This window comes from Callithrix jacchus, chromosome 2, assembly GCF_049354715.1.
Source record: "Callithrix jacchus isolate 240 chromosome 2, calJac240_pri, whole genome shotgun sequence".
Classification (NCBI taxonomy): Eukaryota; Metazoa; Chordata; class Mammalia; order Primates; family Cebidae; genus Callithrix; species Callithrix jacchus.
In genome coordinates, this window is record NC_133503.1 from 107753235 (window position 1) to 107775954 (window position 22720).

A 22720-nucleotide genomic window follows, 5' to 3' on the forward strand; every position below is an offset into this window, starting at 1 on the left:
AGTCGCTCTTATATAGCAATATCATAAGGCTCATGACCATAGCTGTGCCCTTCCCCAGTAGCAGCATCCTGTGATAATGAGCTTTGTCTAAAATGCAAGGGGTTTCAAGACTGATACAGCTATTAAAGTTATCCTGAAATGGATTTATAAATTACAGCTCTGTCCATATTGCATAGCCATAAATAAAATATTGAGTAATAATAATATTCTGAAAATAATTCTTTTATACCCCCTCATTCTTCCTGCCTCCCTCCACCTTTGTGCTAGTAATCTTTGGCAGTCCATCTGTCCAGAAACACAGCAGAATTTGCTGAAAAGGGAATACAAAGACAGATAATAGTGATATGGTCTGGCTCTGTGTCCCCACCCAAATCTCATCTTGAATTGTAATCCGAATTCTAATCCCCATGTGTTGGGGAGGGATCTCTGGGGAGGTGATTAGATCATGGAGGCAGTCCCACTACGCTGTTCTCATGATAGTGAGTTCTCATGAGATCTGATGGCTTTATCAGAAACTTTCCCCCACCTTCCCTCTGGACTTCGCCTTCCTGTTGCCATGTGAAGGAGATGTTTGCTTCTTCTTCTGCCATGATTGTAAGTTTCCTGAAGCCTTCCCAGTCGTGTTTCAGTGTGAATCAATTAAAACTTTTTCCTTAACAAATTACCCAGTCTGGGTACGAGTAACACTCTCCTTTCCAGAATTTCTCCCTGTCAATATTCGTAAGCCAAGGAAGCATGAGAATTGACCAATACAGTCAGATTCTGCCTTGCCAAATGAGACAGTTGATAATAGTCAGTCAACTGTCCTAAGATAGGATTTCCCAATGTCCTTTATCTCCTTTTTCTCTTAGTAGCTCAGGTGTTAAACTTGCAGAATTCTTTTGTAGAATGAAGGAGTTTCACCTTCTGTTTTTGACAATGAAGCCACAGAATGAATGCTAAAGACAGAATGGAGAGGAGAAGAGGTACAGGACATAAACAAATTATTTCCTGGCCTGGTAATTTTGTTAGAGATCACAGAGAAAGCAAGAAACATTTCCTTTCTCCGGGCTAGTTAGAGAGTACCAGTGATGTTGAGTGAAGGGGACAGGAAGGGATAAAGGGCAAGGAGAAGGTACTATCTTCTGCCCCATTTGTGATTCTGTGGTCACCTCTCTGGTTGCAACTTTACCATTTTCTAGGCCAGGCCACACCAATGAGACTGCTCAGTGCTCAGGAAGAAGTCTGTGAATTTCAGGATTTCACTGTGGCATGAAAACAAGTTGAGCCAGATATCTGTTATAGCAGCAGAAGCAGAAGTCAAACCAATGGACCTATGGGCTGAAAGAAGGGTCAGTAGGAGTGGGAATTGAGGTCAGGTCTAGCTCGCCTCTCTTCTGCCATGACAGATCTGAGTTCCACTACACACAAGCTTTGGTTATGAGTGCTAGAACAGTCATCCACTTTCAGGAAGACAAGAGCTGTCATCCTAAAAATCAGGGAACCCTGATTCTTTCCTTCTGCCATGAGGTTAACTCACTGCTCTCTGTATACATCTTGGCATACTGCTATCCCACATTCATGAGAGACTCTGCTCATTATTTTTTCAGTCATGCTTTTCTTTGTGCTTTAGTATGTATAATTTATTTTGACTATCTTCAAGTTTACTAATGTTTTATTGTATCCAATCCACTATGAATCTTAGCCAATAATGTCTTTTTATGTTGGATATGTATTTTTTTCACTTTTAAATTTCTTATTTGTTCATTTTTTAACAGTTTCTGCATATATTCTGAAATTTCCTAATATCATTATATTCAACTTTGCCTTTAGATTCTTTTACATATTTGTTGGGTTTCCAGTGTTGTGAGTCAATTAAATTTAAAATTTTTAAAATGTTTTCAGTTTTAAACTTCTTATTTGTTCATTTTCTAAGTTTCCACATAGAGCCTGAAATTTCCTAATCTCATTATATTCAATTTTCCTTCAGATTCTTTTACATATTTATTAGGTTTACAGTGTGAGTCTATTAATACTAAGGTCTGGTTTGTTTTAGTCTCTTAACTATTCTTTCTCTCTTGATTATGGGTCATATTTTTCTCTAAGTGTTCATATGTCTAGTCATTTTTAATTCCATATTGGATAATGTATTGATACAATAGAGACTCTGTTTTTAATGATCTTCCTCTGAACAGTGTAATTGTTTTTTCTATCAGGCAGCTAAATTGTTAAATCACTTAGTCTTGGATTGTAGTCTTTAATCCTAAAGTGTGGTTCGTCTGGGATTTTAATAGAAATCCTGATGTATATAGTAATCCAGTCAAACTTGCTAAAACTCTAATTCCCATAGTTTACTCTCCTATAGTGTGTATCCACTAAGGCCATTGTTTAACTGCTGCCTTCCTGGAAGCTCCTTGGAGTCTCACCCTACATGTTGGCAGTTTAGTTTGAATTGGGGTTATACATAGATTTTTGGGGTTTTCCTTTCTGTAACACCCTCCTTTCCAGATTTTCTCCCTCTTAATATCCAGCCACTTGGGCAACCCCCAATCTCTCATCTGATTTTTCCAGATGATAATTTTTTTTTAAGTTCTATCTATCCTGAGCAGTATGTCTCAAGGGAAAGTCACGTAAATATATATTTCCACCATTGGGGTTTCCTTCTTTCGAAGACTGATTCCCTTTTAGTTTATGACAATTTTGTCACTGTTTAGTGACTTCAAATAGTAGGGTTTTTTTCTACTTACCTTTCTAATTGTTATTAGCAGAAGGGCTGAAAGTCAGAATTCCTAAAGTGGGAATGAGGTTCAGTATATAGACCAAGGAAAAATGGTAGGTGATATGGTTCAAAATACAAACAAAAGCTTAATCATGTATGGCTTCTTAAGCCTTGGCAAAGAGGTTGATGTTTATTCTAAGTATTATACAGGCATTACCACAAAATTTTAAGCAAAGGAGTGTGTCAATCTTATTTATGAATACAGTGGGAATTTTACATGAAAATATGATATTATTGATAGTTCTACATGGAAGTGGTAAATAACAGTACTAACTAGTGCTTTTTAATCATAAAGTATATGTCAGGGAGTAAGAGGTGAGATAACACAAAACTATAGTGGGAGATGATACTGATGATTTACACAGGCAGTGTTACTCACCACCCAACTTTTTAGGAAATAAAAGAGAAATAGTTATGGCTTTAAAAATTAGGATTGGAGGCCTGGCATGGTGTTATGCCTGTAATCCCAGCACTTTAAGAGGCTGAGGCAGGTGGATCAGAAGGTCAGGAGTTGGAGACCAGCCTGGCCAATATGGTGAAACCCTGTATCTACTAAAAATACAAAAGATTTATCCAGATATGGTAGCGCATGCCTCTCAGCTACTCAGGAGGCTGAGGCAGGAGAATTGCTTGAACCCAGGAGGCAGAGGTTGTAATGGGCCGAGATCGTGCCACTGCACTTCAGGCTGGGCAACAGAATGAGACTATGTCTCAAAAAAAAATTGAGATTGTTTTGGCAACTGGGGTTGAGTCGTTTATGCACTCATTTATTGAATACTGTCTAGCTACCATTCTAGATACTAAGGATACAATAGTGAATAAATACATTCTCTGGAGAAGTGTAAGACAAATCTATGTGGTTTTTGCATTTTATCTTTGACAGCTCCATATATAGTCAGAGACTTACCTTCCCAATGAGATCTGGTAGTTGAATATTTCTTTAGCTTCTTTTGCTAGAGATCAAATTTGAAGCCCATGTTACAAAAAAAAAAAAAAAACAAAAAAACACCACATAATAAAAAAAACTCTTCATATTATGGATACAACATGACAATAACAATTCCCTTTATTGTGAGTTCAAATGGTAAATTAATTACCATTTTTATATAACCAAAGATTATTTCTGACAGGAGAACATGGACTATTTTACATTTCTCTTGGCAAAATGATGAGCTAGGGTTGTAGTTTATCTGTTAATGTTTTAGTCTCACTAAGGAGGCTATAAAAATGATTTAAATTAGGAAGAAATTCTGCTGTGAGTTCCAAAAGGAAAATCATGAGCCTCCTAAGGAAAACCTCTGAGTTTGTGTGTGTGGTTGTGTGTGTGTGTGTGTGTATGTGTGTGCAAGTGTGGCCAGCTCAAAAGCATTAAGCCAAATAATAAAACTAAAAGAAATATTTACAGATCCATTGCATGCAACTCTGTTTTCTCAATTTGTCAGGGAATCATACTTAACTTTCTTATTTCAGGTCTTTTGGCTCAATTCTGAATAAACAGTGCACATCCATGTGGGAGCAATGAGGAGGAACTGTAGCATCTGGTATGCCTTTAAAAATAACTTCCTACTTATGTAACTGAGATTTCACCAAAGATCAATGAGCTTTTTCAGGTCTGAGACCTAAGGTTGGATGGCATGAAATAGTTCCTTTGGAAGCTGTTGATTCATGTAGCACTGTTATTTTGAAAGAAAAACATTCCCGTCCAAGAAGCAGATGTTAACAGACCATAGCCCTAGAGTCATAACTCTAGGTTATTGAGATCTAGGTTTTGTTCTCAGCTTCATTTACAATCATTTAAGAGCCTTTTACTTTGCTTCTTTATTGATCTCATACCACACATTCCTTCTCATCTGTACAAAATGTCAGCTTAAGTGGAGTGGGCAGATCTGCATTCACGGTCAAGTTAGCTGCTTCCTTACAACACAAAATGGTGCCTATTGGCTCATTCTTTCCAGAGGACAATGTTATTCACGATGTTGTATGCTTCAGAGACAAAAACCACTTTACTGCATTAGCAGGTAAGCCCTGTGATGCCTTTGAAATGTGATATTGTAGAGCTGTCTTTAGATTCTCAGCTCTGGGAAGTCGTAGAACATGGTGAATTGGGAACTTATTTGTGGTCCATCTGAAAAAATATTCATCTGGGTTCTCTTTTAAACTTCCTTTATAGGGTGTTTTTCTTCAACAACAAATGTATCTGCCAATGGGAAGTACTTTCTGAAGAATTTTGAACTTTGACATCTTATAATAAATGTCCCACCATCTCTGGTAAGTAGGAGCTTACTAAATGTAATACGTGCTAATCATAGGTCCAACGTAATACTTTTGGGGGGATGAATAGCATTAACAAGTGAGTTTCCATACTAAGACATTGAGAAACTGTAAGACATTTCTATAACTTATACACTTTTCCTGAGTTCCCCTTTCATATTCTTTATTTTCAATAGCATATGAAGTTGCTACTCCTGTAAAATGAGCCTGAGGTTCAGGTGACACTGACATATTGGAAGTGATATATATATTTTAAAAGGAAAGTTTATGCAGGTCTACCTGCACATACTATCAAAAAAATAGAAAAATATAAATAAAAAGAGGAAGACCACATGTCTTGAAGGCTCTAGTGAAGCATGTATTTATGTTTTGTCATCCTGTCATCTGATCATTAGTCCGTTGATTTAGCTGTTGTTGTTTTTTAATAATTCTTGTCTCTATTGAACACTAGGAAAATAATCTGTGCATCCTAATTGGCTATCTTTGTCTTATTTCTGTGAATTATGCAAATTTTAGGCATTCCTATACCCCAAATAATCAAACCATTGGACTAATAAAAACAGACTGCACGTGCTTAGACCATAGACTCTACCTTCATGTTCTACAAGAGACATTGTTGCTTTTCTAAATCAGGTTGAATCTACCATAATTTTTTTTCATGGAAAAGAAAATAAACCCTGAAAGATTTTAAAGAAGCTTATACAGTATAGAAAAGAATGGAGCAAACACCCAAGAAAAGAAATTTGATGAAAGACTGAGTGGGGTAAATTTGGAAAACTTTTATCTTTAAAAGAGTTAAATTTATATATATATGTATATATATATATATATATATATTATACATACCCATATATACTATATCTGTATATACATATGTGTGTATATATACCATATATAAATATATACACACATATATATTATACATATATACATGACAAAATTTATATATAATGTATGTATATTATATACATTATCCATATATAGGTGTGTGTGTGCACGCGTGTGTGTGTGTGTGTGTGTATGACTACATCCATTTCCTTGGCTTCTATATCAGAGATAATTTTTGTTTTGTTTTTTTTTTGTGCTCTGAGCCTGCAAAGCTTTCTTAGCTGTCATAGAATCTTTGGGGGTGCTACTGGGCACTTGAAAGAAATATTCCCTTATGCAAAGAAATGATCTGTGAGGGTAGGCTAGACTAAGCAGCAAACCCTGGTAGTGTTTGACCCATCTCATCAAGAACCTTAGCAACATTTGTATGATTGGGAAGGAGAAGAAGGGAATGTGAACTAATTGTATTATCAGCTTCTCTAGCCCATCTGCTCCTGTGCTAAAAAGATACTAGATGGGTAGCCACAGGAGTAATACTGAAGAGAACTACTTTACAGTAGTCTTTCCCAAACTTAGCAAACTTTGTGGACTTCCAAAAAGGCATAAGAAGATAAAAGGCTGAGTGATTTGCTCTTCTCACCAATATGAATGATTAAATTGCTGAACTGGGGAACAAACTTACCTTACGTAGGCCCTATATATGAAGGAGAGGAAGGAAGGCATTTGGCTGTGATGTTTTAATAAGAATAGTTAAAACACCTGAAATGTATCCCATTTTTCTGGATCCTTTTCAGATAAGCAAATGCTGACGGAATTCATTACCACCAGACCAGCCTTACAAGAACTCCTGAAGGGTGCCCTAAACATGGAAAGAAAAGACCATTAACAGCTACTACAAAAGCACACTTAAGTACACAAACCAGTGATACTATAAAGCAACTACATAAACAAGTCTGCAAAATAACCAGCTATCATGTTGACTGGATGTCAATACTAAGCTTAAATGTCTTAATTAAAAGATGCATAATGGCAAGCTGGATTAAAAAAAAAACAAGACCCATTGCTATGCTGTCGTCAAGAGATCCACCTCACATGCAAAGACACATATAGACTCAAAATAAAGAGATGGAGGAAAATCTACCAAGAGAATGGAAAACAGAAAAAAGCAAGGGTTGTAAAACCAGTTTCTGACAAAACAGACTTTAAACCAAGATTTAAAAAAGACAAAGAAGAGCATCACACAATTGTAAAGTGGTCAATTCAACAGGAAGACCAATCTATCCTAAATACATATACACCCAACAAAGGAGCACTCAGATTCATAAAGCAAGTTCTTAGAGATTTCAAAGAGACTTAGACTCCTGCACAATAATAGTGAGAGACTTTAACACCCCACTGACAGATCAGCAAGACAGAAAATTTACAAAGATATTCAGGACCTGAACTCAGCTCTGGATAAAATGGACCTGATAAACATCTACAAAACTCTCCACCCCAAAGCAACAGAATACACTTCTGAATTAGTACAGTCTTTTGCTGCACTAAAGAACTACCTGAGACTCAGTAATTTACAAAGGAAAGAGGTTTAATTTATTCACAGTTCTACAGGGCTGGGGGGGCCTCAGAAAACTTACAATCATGGCAGAAGGGGAAGCAAACAGATCATTCTTCACATGGTAGTGGGAAGAAGAGTGAATGAAGTGGGGAAGCTCCTTATAAAACCATCAGATGTTGTGAGAACTCAGTCACAGGCACAAGAACAGCATGAGGATAATCACCCCATGATTCAATTACCTCCCACCAGTTCCCTCCCATGACACATGAGGATTATGGGAACTAAAATTCAAGATGAGATTTGTGTGGGGACACAGCCAAAGCATATCAATAGCTCATTGCCACATGGCACTTATTCTAAAATTGGTCACATAATCAGAAGTAAAAGACTCCTCAGCAAATGTAAAATAACTGAAGTAATAATAAACCTTCTCTCAGACCACAGTACAATCAAATTAGAACTCAAGACTAAGACATTTACTCAAAACCATACAATTACATGGAAATCTAATCCTGCACATGAATGACTTTTGGGTAAATGATAAAATTAAGGCAGAAGTCTCTTTGAAACTACTGAGAACAAAGGTACAACATACCAGAATCTCTGGAACATAGCTAAGGCAATGTTAAGAGGGAAATTTACAGCACTAAAGCCCACATCCAAAAGTGAGAAAGACCTCAAGTTAGCAACATAATGTTGCAACTAAACTAACTAGAGAACCAAGAACAATCAAGGTTAAAAGCTAGCAGAAGATAAGAAATACCTCAAATCAGAGCTGAACTCAGGGAGATTCAGACAGAAAAACCATTCAAAAGATCAATGACTCCAGGACCTGGTTATTTGAAAAAAATTGGTAAAACAGATAGACTGTTAGATAGATGAATAAAGAAGAAAAGAGAGAAGATTCAAATAAACACAATCAGAAACAACAGTGGGATACCACCACTGGCCCCACAGAAATACAAATAAGAGTCAAGAATATTACAGACACCTCTATGCAAATCAACTGTAGAAATGGATAGATTCCTGACACATACACCCTTCCAAAACCAAACCAGGGAAAAATTTAATCCCTGAACAGGCCAATAACAAGTTCTGAAATTGAGGCAGTAATAAAGAGCCTACCAATAAAAAAAGGATCAGACAGATTTACAGCTGAATTCTAGAAGATGTACAAAGAAGAGCTGGTACTATTTCTACAGACACTATTCCAAAAATTTGAGGAGGAAGGATTCCTCCCCAACTCATTCTATAAGGCCAGTATCATCCTGATATTAAAACCTGGCAGAGATACAACAAAAAGAGGAAATTTCAAGCCAAAACCCTTGATGAACATTGACGCAAAAATCCTCAACAACGTACTGGCAAATCAAATCCAGCAGCACATCAAAAACCTTATTCATCACAACCGAGTAGGCTTCATCCCCAGGATACAAGATTAGTTCAACATCCACAAATAATAAATGTGATTCATCAATAAATGTAATTCATCACATAAACAGAACTAAAGACAAAAACCATATGGTTATCTCTATAGGTGCAAAAAAGGCTGTTCATAAAATTCAGCATCGCTTCATGTTAAAAACTCTCAATAAACTAGGTATTGGAGGAACATATCTCAAACTAATAAAAACAATATATAACAAACCCACAGCTAACGTCATAGTGAATGTGCAAAAGCTGGAAGCATTCCCCTTGAAAACCAGCAGAAGACAAGTATTGGAAGTTCTGGCCAGGGATATCAGGTAAGAGAAAGAAATAAAGGGTATTGTTTTAAAATTGGAATAATTGCCTTTACCTCTTTTTACCAAAATGTTGAAGCCGAAGTATTTTTAGCATCTCAGGAAAGTTAATCTTATAAAAAGTCAAACTAAATCTCCTAGAAGTGATCTATCCACATGCATATCAGTTCAATCTCAGAAAGGAATGTCCCAATGGATTCTCGATACCCAAATCCTCTGCTAGAGTAAAATCCCTGTGACAGGAACAGTCCAAAAAATAAACTGGGAGTCAGCCCATCACAGGGTTACTTGAACATGGTGAGAAACTCCATACATCCTCCTGATACTCTGAATGGCCTGTTGGGTGAGATTCTGTCTCCAAATTCCCCTTTCTTCCCACATTGAGAGTTCTAGCCTTACAGATGAGAATATGTTAGATTCCTTATGGTTGCTGCAGAAGGGAAATATTAACTAAATACTGGATTTGAGCCTGATGTGGTAAGATTATGTTCATAGATCCCATTTGCTGAAAGTTTTTTTGTCAAGTCAGACTCTCTCTTTCCCTAAGGCCATTAGGCCAAGTATTTTGCTCTTGTGAGCAACTTGGGGAGATAGTTAAAAGGTTGAGCATGAATGGCTACTTCTGGCTAGAAAGAAGGTGTCTATATGCCTTATAAATTGTGGGTAAGCCAGATCATCTTGCCATATATAAAAAACACATGAGTCATCAAGAGCTTATCAAGGGGGACACAATTAGCCCTTCTGTAAAAATTCTTCAGGATACTGAGAGGAAGGACATGTCAACTAGAGCTTAAGTATGTTTGCCTAAAATCAATGATTAAAATTCCTTCTCCAAATTTGGCCTTTTGGTGCTAAATCAAGATTTGAAATTTAGGTACTAACAAGCTAATATTCAGCTTCTTAATATCCAGAAAATAGTCATTTAAATTAAGTGCATTATCATTAAAATGATTAAAATTCTGCCTTTTGTAAGGTAATAAATTTTCAAAACATCACATTGAGCCTCTTTTTAAAGATTCAAAATAAAGAAGTTAAATTTAAATAAATATCAAGAATTAATAAAAAAGGTAGAGTAATACTGAAAACTGAAATGATTTGCATTTAAAACACAGTTCTGCTCAGTTCAACAAACATTTCTTGAATGCATATTATATCCTAGGTACTAACAGTAAAATGATGAATAAAACATTATTCTTATCACTTAATCTCAGTTAAGGGATGAGAAAATTGATATAAACAATAATACATGTAAAAACTAGGCAGTAGAATGTGGTAGTGGATGATGCATAGTAGGCTTTGCAGACAGACAGGACTTACTTAATTAAGAGTTAGAACACTTGCTCTTGCTCTAACTTTGTGTTTTTAGGTAAGTTACTTTATTCTTCCCTACCTTTGTTTTATCATTTTTGGCACAAAATAAGCATTCAATAAATAGAAGCTAACCACAATAATAAAAAATATGTATTGGGTACAGAAGTCATATGCCACAGAGAATGATTTTGGGGAGTTGATTCAAGAAGTCTTGTAGGGGGACATTATGTGTCAAAGGGTTTTGATACAGAAATAAAAATTTGCTAGGTAGTTAATATTTATAAAAGGACTCAAGGCAAAGAAAACATTTTCAAAGGCAGAGGAAGCAGGAGCTCTAAAACCTGGTAACAGTTTAATATTGCTGTTGCATTTATTATTTACTGAAAAGTAATGTGAGATGAGGCTGGAGAAGAGGCAGGGGCCAGTTTCTTAGAAGCCTATGCCCTGACAAGAAGGTTGAACTTAATCTTTTAGGGCAGAGAGTGAAGACATACTTTTTAGAATGTTATTTTATATATATATATATATATATATATGTGTGTGTGTGTGTGTGTGTGTGTGTGTGTGTGTGTGTGTATATATATATATATATATATATATATATATATATATATATATATAGTTTTTTATTGAGACGGAGTCTCGCTTTGTCACCTAAGCTGGATTGCAGTGATGTGATCACAGCTCACTGCAACCTCCACCTCCCAGGTTCAAGCAATTCTCCTGCCTCAGCCTCCCAAGTAGCTGGGACTACAGGCATGTGCCACCACACCCACATAATTATTTGTATTTTTAGTAGAGATGGGGTTTCACTGTGTTAGCCAGGATGGTCTCTATCTCTTGACTTTATGAGCTGCCCACCTCAGCCACCCAAAGTGTTGGGATTATAGGCGTGAGCCACCACTCTCTGCCTACTTATTTTGTGATGAGTTTTTTGTTTCAGCCTTGTTTTATTTTCATTTTATTTATTTTAATTTCATTATTTTATTATTATTATTTGAGATGGAGTTTCACTCTTGTTGCCTCTGTTGGAATGCAATGGCGTGATCTTGGCTCACTGAAACCTCCACCTCCCAGGTTCAAGTAATTCTCCTGCCTCAGCCTCCCAGGTAGCTGGAATTACAGGCGCCTGCCACTTTACTAGCAATTTTTTTTGTATTTTTAGTAGAGATTGGTCTTGAACTCCTAACCTCGTGATCTGCCCACCTTGGCCTTCCAAAGTGCTGGGGTTACAGGCATGAGCCACTGAGCCCACCACTTGTTTTCATTTATTTTATCCAAGGTTTAAAAACTGGATATTTCCCTTAAACTCCATGATTTTTGGCTTCTCTTGAAAATTTGCTGCCATTAATCTGCATTTTCTCATGGCAGCTATTGATTGGAGATAAGTAGTGGCTTCCTCTTCACAGAAGCATGTGCTCTCTTCATGGGCAATGAGAAAACTTGGAGGGTTTTAACTGGGTTGGTTATGTAGTGAGCTATGTCTTAGGAGTCTCCTTGTCTTTTTTGAGGAGGAGGAGGAAGAGGAGGGCAGCGGTTGAGGAGGGGTAGTTGTATATGACACCTTCCAAAACTAGGTTAATGGAAGAAAGATATGTAATTTGATTCATGTTGGTTAGAGAAAGATACTTTTTTATTTAAAGCAAAATAAAGTGAAACATTCCTCTAGAAGAGGGGATAGGAATTTCATATATAGAGTTTGTGACTATTATTGGTTGGAAATTAACTCTTGCAAGACAAGATATCTGAATATTTAAAAAAGATATCTCTAGAGAAAAACAGAAGAATAAAATTAGGCTGCAGTACAAAGAGGACAATCACCCCCAATATTCTTTCTCTCCTCTTCTCAGAACTGGAAATTTCCTGTCTCTCCTTAAACAGCACTGGAAGCAGATGGGACGAGAACAGCTGTGACCAACTCACAACTCTAACCCAGCAACCCTCAGCATACAAGTGGGTGACCGTAAAGTTCTCCAAGACCCCAAAAGAGGCCGAAGGTCTGGTAATTGCTGAGAGAAGTCCACTATCCAAGAAGAGAAGAGGAAAGGAAATTCAAATCTCTGAACACTGGGGATGCAAGAAGAGAGTAGCACAGGGGAGAAAGAAGAAGGAGTCCACTGAGTAACACTGCCATTGGAGAGAAATCCATGTGGATACGTGCTGGGAGTCTAGGAAGTGACGCCTTAGTGATCATTTATAAGAATGAGGGATAGGTAAAGTAAGGGATGCAAAGCCACCTGTAGTCTATTCTCACCTCACTCCACTGCTTTATACAATCTGTGTTTTATCATCTGTAACATTAAGTAAAGACCTGTTTAGGTCTTCTTTGGAATCCCATACATTTGAGTTCATTAGTCAGAAAAAGGTAAAATACCACCACCCCATCCTGGAATGCCAGGCATGTATGCTTTTTTTTTTTAATTAAATTGTACTTTAGGTTCTGGGGTACATGTGCAGATCATGCAGAATCGTTGCATTGGTTCATACATGGCAATGTGGTTTGCTGCCTCCATCCCCCTGTGACCTATTTCTGGCATTTCTCCCCATGTTATCCCTCCCCAAACCCCCACCCCCCCCGCTGTCCTTCCCCTGGCCCCCACAACAGACCCCAGTGTGTGATGCTCCTCTCCCTGTGTCCATGTGTTCTCTTTGTTCAATATCTGCCTATGAGTGAGATCATGTGGTGTTTGCTTTTCTGTTCTTGTGTCAATTTGCTGAGAATGATGGTTTCCAGATTCATCCATGTCCCTACAAAGAACAAAAACTCATTTTTTATGGCTGCATAGTATTCCATGGTGTATATGTGCCACATTTTCATTTTCCAGTCTATCATTGATGGGCATTTGGGTTGGTTCCAGGTCTTTGCTATTGTAAACAGTGCCACAATGAACATACGTGTGCATGCATCCTTATAATATAATGATTTATAATCCTTTGTGTATATACACAATAATGGGATTGCTAGGTCAAACGAAATTTCTATTTCTAGGTTCTTGAGGAATTGCCACACTGTCTTCCACAATGATTGAACTAGTTTACACTCCCAACAGTGTAAAAGTATTCCTATTTCTACACATCCTCTCTAGCATCTGTTGTCTCCAGATTTTTTAATGATCACCATTCTAACTGGCGTGAGGTGGTATCTCAATGTGGTTTTGATTTGCATTTCTCTAATGACCAGTGAGGATGAGCATTTTTTCATATGTTTGTTCGCCTCATATATGTCTTCTTTTGAAAAGTGTCTGTTCATATCCTTCCACTTTTGGATGGGTTTGTTTGTTCTCTACTTACAAATCTGTACTCTTCTGTAATGAGAGATTGGGCAGCAAAGGGGGCCCTTGTGGACCTCACCCAGCCAGAGAAGGAGGCAGAATGTTCCTTTCATTATATTTTCCCCTCCCCAGAGGAGCACTACATATCATTCCCTCCATGGGCTTAAGAGAAGGTGCCGGGGTTACACAGATTTATAGCTGGGTGTAGAGTACAGGGTGAATTGGGATGTCCATGTACAAGACTAGAGACAGGAAATCAGTTCTAAGATTTTAAAAATAATTAGGAAAAAAGGAGGGTTTGACCCAAAGCTTAGGAGTACGGTAGAGAAAAGATGATGCCATGATAGCCCATGTTTCTGGGGCTTTTCCGTAGTTCTCTTCCTCTGTGTACTATATTGCCCCAATTTCCTGTTTATTCAAAGCCCGTGCTACCCCCACCGTGAAGACTTCCACGAGAAGATTCAGATATTTCTTCTTTTGTGTACACTTTCTACCTTACAAATAAGTTAATTTTAATTCCAGAAGGGTTTTTTTCCCCCAGAGCTCTGTTGGTCTGCTCAGTGGAATGTAAGTTTCTTAAATCTAGGGTACAGTGTCTTTGAGAACTGCAATCACCTACATCAACATGACATAGTTATTAGGACTAAGAGCAGAGACCACCTGTGTTAACATAAGTTAGTATTTTGTTCCAGGAAACATTTGCCCAAGAAAGATAAGACCATAACCAATAAATAGTTTCCACTTTTTGCATCAGATAATTCCTGCAAATCAATTGATCTGATACAAAACTGTGCTTGGCTAGGCAAGTAGCTCACTTGTCAAATAGCAGTTTATTCATTAAAACCCTCATCTTGCTCTGATGACCAATCCTAAGCTATTATGTCCTGACCACTGCTCCATCTCAATCCCTTTTCTACTCTGAAGGGCCCTTTTAAATCACCTGAGTCAGAACTCCAAATCCTATAAATACCTTGTCTTGTACAACATTGCTAAGACTGTCAAGGGGGTGTTTTCTCTTACTACAGTAAGGGAGGCTTTCTGGTGGTGATATTTTGAAGTATTCAACATCTTTTGGTCTAAATCCATCCTGAAATATGTATGAAACTCATGGCAGTGCCTAATAAATATTTGCTGAAAGAAGTATTTAAGAGAGAAAATCAACATGATCTTGTTGATTGGATGTAGGTAGATAGGAAGGTCAAGGATTCTTCAAAAGTATGAATTTGTGATTTCACTTAAGAGGGCAAAAACAGGGCCGGGCGCGGTGGCTCAAGCCTGTAATCCCAGCACTTTGGGAGGCCGAGGCGGGTGGATCACGAGGTCAACAGATCGAGACCATCCTGGTCAACATGGTGAAACCCCGTCTCTACTAAAAATACGAAAAATTAGCTGGGCATGGTGGCGCGTGCCTGTAATCCCAGCTACTCGGGAGGCTGAGGCAGGAGAATTGCCTGAACCCAGGAGGCGGAGGTTGCAGTGAGCCAAGATCGCGCCATTGCACTCCAGCCTGGGTAACGAGCGAAACACTGTCTCAAAAAAAAAAAAAAAAAAAAGAGGGCAAAAACAGAAAAGCATATTTTCAGTGAGTGATTTCAACTCTAGGTTTGTCATTTCTGGGATGTGGAAATAGAGATCTCCAATAGAGATGCTGTATGTTCAGTAATGAAAGGTCTGCACGTATAAGATACGCTAGGAAGGTTAGGAACTTGTTTTCTTAATTAGTGGTTCTCAAAGTATGATCTTCGAGTCAGCAGCATCAGTACCACTGAGCACTTTGTGGAAATGCAAATTTTGGGGCCAAGGCCAAACCTACTTAATTGAAAAGTCTAGGATGGGGTTCAACTATCAGTGTCTTAAGAAGTCCTCCAGATGATCTGCTATACCATGAAGTTGAGGACGACTACCTTAAAAATTAATCAGAATGCCTAAGAACTACCAAGTTCTAAGACAAGAGACTCAATGTTATTGAGATTTCTGGTGATAATCCTGCTAAGGTGTGCTAACGTTGCATTCTTTGCATTGCTAGGCCCTCCCTAACAGGGGACCTAAGAGGCTATAAATAAAAGCAAAGAAAGCCTTTACTCTCTGTATTTGAACGGTGGCTATACCACTTTCCACTTACGTGTCTTAGGAAGTAAATTGCTCAACTTCCTAAGCTCAGGGTCCTCATCTGTAAAATGGGAATGCTAATGGTGCCTAGTTCATTGAATTCTTCTGATGATTAAATAAGTTCATATATGTAAAGTGCTTAAAGCTGTAATAAGCGTTCTGCTTTTAAAATTTTTACTAGCTTAGGAATTCACTTGCACCCCCCCACCGGCTTTTTTTTTAACCTGCCTAACTAAATGTTTAGTTTTTTCAAGTTTACCTCAAACCTCTCACCTGTAAAAAGCCTCCACTAGTTAGTCCTAGAGTTAAGTATATTATCTTGCTTGGCTCAAAGGAAGAATTGAATAAACACATTAGTTGACTGAATGAGCACTCGAGTCCTCATTTATTTATTTCTTCTCTGAATTTTATAGTTTTGTTATCAGTACCTCTTATTTTGGCACTAAATTGCACTTTGTTATATTTATGCCTTGCTTCCTAATCATATTATAAGATCTTGGAGAGGAAGTATTGTGCTTCACTTATCTGGTCCACCTAACACAGCACCTGGCAATGCCAACCACACAAAAAGTATTCATTAATGATTTGTGCAAAATGAGAGATGTTTTTTGGTCACAAATTTGTTTACCCTACCAAGTTTTACCATTTATTATTTTCCTCACCTTACAACCATTTCAAAATCTTAAATTTCTACCACTTCCTCCCAAGCATTACAAGATGAAAATAACAGAACGTTTCCTTCATTTCTGATGTCAGCCAGTAAAACGGCACTTATTATGTTGAATCTCCATGTCAGTCTCATAAATTTAGCCTAACATTCCTGAAATTATTCTTTAAGTCAAAGCTAGGGTGTCATATATGATCTGTTACTCTTAAGCCAGAATAATGGCATGCTCTCTCTATCTCTCCAGAACAACACCTTTATGGCTAAGAAACGATGTTGCTTTTCCTCTATGTAGCCCTATTTTATGAGTAGCTTACTTCAATTTTCATTTAACCTATCCAGCAATCTCACTGTTTTGTGTAGCACTGAAGTGAAATTCTGATGGCACAGAGGATTTAAAATGTCCCATCTTATATAGTTATGAAGCTCATTTAAACATATAGACAATTAATGTAATGTATATAATGAAAGGTGAACATTAGAACCAAATAATTCTGATATCAAAATTTTAGCTTTGTTACTAGTTCACTCTGTGACCTTCAGTAAACCAATCATCACATCTTAGCCTCTATTTACTCATCTGTAGACAGGGACATAAATATTCACTTGTGGTGTTATGCATGTAGATTACATAAGACAAGTTATGTATAGTACCCAGGATATAAAAAGTATTCAATAAATGATGAATTATAACAAAAAAAAATGAATAGAGCAAAGTAGTGTAAATCTCAGAAACAAAGGTTATTTTAGAGTCTAGAGACACATTGGCCTTATCAAAACATGATCTCTGGTATTGTGGAATTAGTCCTATTCCAAAATTCTATTTAAATTTTATTCAAGAATGGCCCCATGAAATCTCAAATTATTTTACGTTTGATAATTGATCTTAAAATAAGATCTCTTAATTGATTACTTAACTGAAAGGTCTGTCTTACAGAGTGAGAACCTGACACACTTCTATCCTAAGAGATTGTTCGCAGTTCACGTGTGACTTGGTAGACCAGGAAATCTTGTAACCCCTACACAATGTCTGGCCCCAGCTATTCACTAAGCACATCTCAGTACCTCCTCTGAAAAACCTTGAATGTCTTTTCTCCAGGATCTGTGGAAATAGTTGTTCTCTTCAAAGACTTTGTTTTATTTTTCTCCATAAAACTCTAGAGGGCACAGTGAGAAACTGAAAATCCAATGATATGTATTTTTTCTTTTTATCTGGAAACACACATTCATTTAAGAGGAAAACAGAAAAGTCTTTCTGGGTAGGCAAGATCCACGTGGTCTGGATGGCAGAGATTGTTCTGAAGGGCTGTTTGGAGGTAAGACTATAGTAATATACAAGTGTGTCACATGATTTGTAAGAATATTATTTTATGGGGAAACGCTGGAAATATTCCCATTGAAAACTGGCACAAAACAAGTCCTCTCTCATCGCTCCTATTCAAGATAGTATTGGAAGTTCTGGCCAGGGCAATCAGGTGAGAGAAAGAAATAAAGGGCAACCAAATAGGAAGAGAGGTAGTCCAATTATTCCTGTTTTCAGACAACATGATTCTATATAGCTTTGGCCTGAAAGTTCCTTCTGCTGATAAACAACTTTACCAAAGTTTGAGGATACAAAATCAATGCACAAAAATCACCAGTAGTCCTATGCAACAAAAACAGCCAAGCCGAGAGGCAAATCAGGAATGCAAACCCGTTCATAATTGCTACAAAAAAGAATAAAATACCTAGGAATATAGCTAATCAGGAAGGTGAAAGATGTCTACAATGAGAGTTACAAAACAGTGCTGAAAGAAATTAGAGGTGACACAAACATATAGAAAATATTCCATACTCATGGATAGGAAGAATCAATATCATTAAAATGTCCATACTGCCCAAAGCAATTTACAGATTTGATGCTATTCCCATAAAGCTACCAATGACATTCTACATAGTACTAGATATAACTATTTAAAAATTCATATGAAACTAAAAAAGAGCCTGAATAGCCTAGGCAATCCTAAGAAAAAGAACAAAACTGGAGGCATCATGCTATCTGACTTCAAATTATGCTACAGGGTTACAGTAATTAAAACAGCATGGCACTGGTACAAAAACAGACACAGACCAATGGAACAGAATAGACAGCCTAGAAATAAAGGTGCACACCTAGAGGCAACTGATCTTCAAAGGAGCTGACAAAAACAAGAAACAGGGAAAAGACTCGCTATTCAATAAATAGTGCTGGGATAACTGGCTAGCCATATGCAGAAGATTGAAATTGGACCTTTTCCTTACATCATGTAAAAAATCAAATCAAGATGGGTTAAAGACTTAAACGTAAAACCCAGAACTATGAAAACCCTGGAAGGTAACCTAGGCAATACCATAATTCTGGACATTGGAATGTACAAAGATTTTATGATGAAGACACCAAAAGCAGTTGGAACAAAAGCAAAAATGGACAAATGGAATCTAACTAAATGTAATAACTTTTGCATGGCAAAAGAGTCCATCAACAGAGTAAACACATGACCTACAGAATGGGAAAAAATTTTTTGCAAACTACACAGCTGACAAAGGTCTAATATCCAGTATTTGTAAGGAACTTAAACAAATTTGCAAGAAAAAAACCCACAACCCCGTTAAAAAGTGGGCAAAGGACATGAGTGGACACTTTTCAAAAGAAGACATTCATATGGCCAACAAATATATGGAAAAAACCTCACTATCACTGATCATTAGAAAAATGCAAATCAAAACCACAACGAGATACCATCTCACAGCAGTCAGAATGGCTATTATTAAAAAGTCAAACAATAACAGATGTTGACAAAGTTGTGGAGAAAAGGAAACACTTCTACACTGCTGGTGGGAGTGTAAATTAGTGATCCATTACGGAAAACTGTGGCAATTCATCAGAGAGCTAAGAACGGAACTACTATTTGATCCAGCAATCCCATTACTGGATATATACCTAGAAGAGTATAAATCATTCTATGATAAAGACATGTACACACGAATGTTCCTTGCAGCATTATTCACAGTAGTAAAGACATGGAATCAACCTAAATGCTCACCAATGATAGATTGAATTAAGAAAATGTGGTACATATATACCATGGAATACTATGCAGCCATGAAAAGAACAAGATCATGTCACTTGTGGGAACATGATTGGAGCTGGAGGTCATTATTCTTAGTAAACTAATGCAGGAACAAAAAACCAAATACCAGATGCTCTAACTTGTGAGTGGGAGCTAAATGATGAGAATTCATGGACACAAAGAAAGGAACAAAAAACACTGGGGCCTACTTAAGGGTGGAGGCTGGGAGAAGGAAGAATAACAGAAAAATTAACTATTGGGTACTGGGCTTAGTACTTGGGTCTGTAAAACAAACCCCCATGACACGAGCTTACCTATATAACAAACCTGCATATGCACTCCTGAACCTCAAATAAAAGTTAAAAAATAATACTATTTAATTTATTTTTCTTGCAAAGCACCTGGAACAATTTCTTGGTTGATATTCTGAATCTAGTTGTATTTCCCACTAATTCACATATAAGAATAGCTACTATCAATCCTACTTTTCTCTCATCATCTCTTTAGGGTATCAGAGCTATTTTGGGACCCAGTGAAGGAGAAGTGGCATTCTTAAATAACCTGGGGTTCAGAATTGGAGGCAGCAAATAACTAGGGCCAGTTTTCAGAAGCTGACTTCAAAGAAAAACTCATTTCCAGTTGGAGCACAGTCTTGGCTGTAGGCCTTCTGCTGCAAGTCTTCTGCTGCAAATTTCTTCTTCAGATTAGCCAAATAAACCATTATTTATATTAATATGCTTTCTATATTTTAGAAGGCAAATCTTTCTAAGGGGTCTAGAAACTCACAGCATTCATATATTGGTATAAATTGCTTACTTGAATTCAATAAGTTATTACTCTCTGGAATTCTACATTATGAAACCTATACAAATGTGTGATAGATAAAACAGAAGGGCAAACCACTGACACCTATAAATAATAATTAAGTTGATTAAAATTACAGCTACATATATTTTGTGCTGTAATTAATATTTGTTCTCTATTCTCCCTCCTATGGAGAAAAGCAAATGAGTGTTTTTAATTCTTATATAAACATGATTCCCAACTCTCACTTATGACTATAAAAAATGTGTTCTGTCAGGAATAGTCAGAATGTTCTCACTATTCAAATTTGTTTTTGAATTATTAAAGCCTCCTTCAGGAATCTGTGCTTCCTAGTTATTTCAGTGCTGTTTCCATGTCATGGTCTCCATCTTTTGTCTCATCATCCTCTTTTCTATTTCAAAACTTTGTAATACAAAGTTTGTCTCTACTATTTTCTCAAATCACTTTGCACAGCAAAATAATGCCTTCATGGTAGTCAAATTTAAGGTCTCTTCTATGTTCTCATACACTCAATTTTATTGCAGAATTGAATCATCTTCTCCATATCTTTGATTCAGTGTTTTTTCCGTCCATCTCTTAGAACACCTGATTTACATGCTTCTCTTCCAATGCCCTTTGTTCAAAATTTAGAACAATTCCTTAACGATACTTCTGCAGTATGAGATCACTCCAGTCATAATGGCAATCATTAAAAAGTCAGGAGACAAAAGATGCTGGAGAGGATGTGGAGAGATAGGAATGCTTTTACACCATTGGTGGGAGTGTAAATTAGTTCAACCACTGTGGAAGGCCAGTGTGAGTGTGGCTATTCCTCAAGGATCTAGAATCAGAAATACCATCTGACCCAGCAATTCCATTACTGGGTATACACCCAAAGGAGTATCAATCATTCTACTATAAAGACAAATGCACACGTATGTTTATTGCAACAGTGTTCACAATAGCAAAGACTTGGAACCAACACAAATGCCCATCAATGATAGACTGGATAAAGAAAATGTTGCACATATACACCATGGAATACTACACAGCCATAAAAAGGACAAATTCATGTCCTTTGCAAGGACATGGATGAAGCTGGAAATTATCATTCTCAGCATATTACTACAAGAACAGAGAACCAAACACTGCACGTTCTCACTCATAAGTGGGAATTGAACAGTGAGAACACATGGACACAGGGAGGAGAAAATCACACACTAGGGACTGTTAGGGGGTGGGATGCTAGGGGAGAGGTAGCACTGGGGGAAATACTTAATGTAAATGATGGAGTGATGGTTGCAGCCAATTACCATGGCACATGTATACCTATGTAACAAATCTGCAAGTTCTGCACATGTACCCCAATATTAAAGTATGATACTACTACTAATAATAAATACTTCTGCAACTTAAACTGGTGATTCTCAGCTTTGGTTATACATTAGCATCACCTGGGAAAAAATGAAATATTAATGATGGCTGGGTACCATCCCAAGAGGTTCTGAATTAATTATTCTGAGGTACAGTGTGAGTATTTGGAGATTTTATTAACAGGTCCCCAGATGATTCTGGCATTCTGCCAGGACAGAAAACAATCTTAAACTGTAACCAGATTTCAGGGAAGGTTATTATTTTTTCTTTAAGTTTCAAACAAAATTGATTCATGCTCCTGCTCCATGGGAAGCCCCAGGTCCTCCTTAAATAACTTTGAATCCTGGGGATTGTCATTCTTGAGGTCCTTTCTGGTCACAAATTTGTAACTTTCTCAACATTTTATTTCATTTGCATCTCACCTCCTAAACCAAATGGTCCTCTTCTGCTCTACACAAACCAAGATGCACAACTTGGCCCCCTTTCCTTGCCATCCCTGAAGAACACATAGAAGACATTTTCAAGGTGGTAGACTTTTCTGAAGATTTGGGCCAATGTAAAGGTTTTACATTCAAGCAAATAAGCTTGGACAATTTCTCTGTAGACTCTTAACTTCCTGCCATACACCTGAGGTTATTCTTGGCTGAAAAACCTTTCTGTTATGTTAATTATCTTCATATTCTAAGTAATTTACATTTCCATCCCTTTTAGCTTACTTCTTCATATCAGTCTTATCAGTCTCTGAAAATGGAATAGAGTTGTGTGTAGGTTAATTTTTTCTCTATTATAAATTATATCTCTTTATAAGGCAACTGCAAAGCCAGTAGACTGGGAGAGATAAAGAGGAGGTTGAAAAAGGAAAAGAAAAAGCTCTTACTCACAATGTATTTTAACCCCTGCTCCGGCCCAAGTCATAAAGAAATCTAATGTCAGAAGAGACACA

General features: G+C 37.2%; 1 long non-coding RNA gene across 1 annotated transcript in view; it reads left to right on the forward strand.

The window, feature by feature from the left end:
* The window catches only part of LOC118151451 (uncharacterized), a 40654-nt gene extending 24445 nt beyond the window's left edge, over positions 1-16209 (forward strand). Inside the window, exons 2-5 of the long non-coding RNA XR_004739776.3 lie at positions 4229-4299; positions 4929-5026; positions 6652-9157; positions 12316-16209. This is a non-coding gene — a long non-coding RNA (uncharacterized LOC118151451). The remainder of the gene's footprint in view (positions 1-4228; positions 4300-4928; positions 5027-6651; positions 9158-12315) is intronic.
* The last annotated feature ends 6511 nt before the right edge of the window (positions 16210-22720 follow it).